The sequence below is a fragment of the Carlito syrichta genome, unplaced genomic scaffold, assembly GCF_000164805.1.
Source record: "Carlito syrichta isolate Samal-C Ts95f unplaced genomic scaffold, Tarsius_syrichta-2.0.1 Scaffold303982, whole genome shotgun sequence".
Lineage (NCBI taxonomy): Eukaryota > Metazoa > Chordata > Mammalia > Primates > Tarsiidae > Carlito > Carlito syrichta.
The window spans coordinates 399,247-400,343 of record NW_007248078.1 but is presented as its reverse complement, the minus strand read 5'-3'; positions in this window follow the sequence as shown (position 1 = coordinate 400,343).

Here is a 1,097-nt window from a genome sequence, read left to right as displayed (position 1 = left end):
TGAGCCTGTGGGTTTGAAACCCACCTGGGCAACTTGGCGAGATCTCATCTCTACAATAAATCAAAAATTAGCCAGGTGTGGTAGTGCACGCCTGTAGTTCCAGCCACTTGGAAGACTGAGGTGGAAGGATCGCCAGAGCCCAAAAGGTCGAGGCTGCAGTGGCCAGGAGCAGCCACTGCACTAAAAAAAAAAAAAAGAAACAAATAAATAAAAGCAACCCAATCTTCCCTGAAAAATGGAAATAAGAAGGGGAGGGAAAGGGGGAGAGAAAAATCTACACAAATGAAGAAAAACCAAAAGAAGAATATGGGTCTCTCACAGAACCCTGGGAGGTCAGAAACTGAGAAAACTGACTTTGGGATGCAAACACTGAAGAGTCCCCAGAATGACTGGTCTCAAACTGCAAACCCAGATAACAAGATATTAACGGAGATATTAAAAAGAATTGAGGAGAGAAAAGAGGAAACTAGGAAGGAGTTGATAACTGAGATAACAGTGGTAAAGAAAACTGTGAATGAAATAAATAACAAAATGATAAGCATGGAAAGCAGAATTAGCAAGCAGAAGAAAGAATCTCAGAGCTTGAGGACCAAAATATAGCCCAAACTGTCAAAAAAAAATAGAAAAAAAGCTTAAAAAGACAGAACAAAACCTTCAAGAGATGAGTGATTACTTCAAGAGACAGAACCTAAGAATAATTGGACTTCCTGAGGCAGAAAGAAAGACAGAGACCACCCTGAAACAAACATTCCATGGAATTATTCAAGAAAACTTCCCTCATCTCATCAGTGATGTGAAAATTCAAACACAAGAGCTTTAGAGAACCCCTGCAAGACAACAAATGAGAAGACCAACTCCCAGACACATAATAATTTGCCTAAACAAAATAGGTATAAAAGAAAACATCCTAAAGGCAGCAAGAGAAAAAGGTCAGATTACCTATCATGGAAGACCAATTAGAATAGCAGAAGATTTTCAACAGAAACCCTTCAGGCTAGAAGAGCTTGAAGCCCTATCTTCAAAGTTCTAAAAGATAAACAATTTCAACCAAGATTAACCTACCCAGCCAAGCTAAGCTTCATCAGTGAGGGAGAATG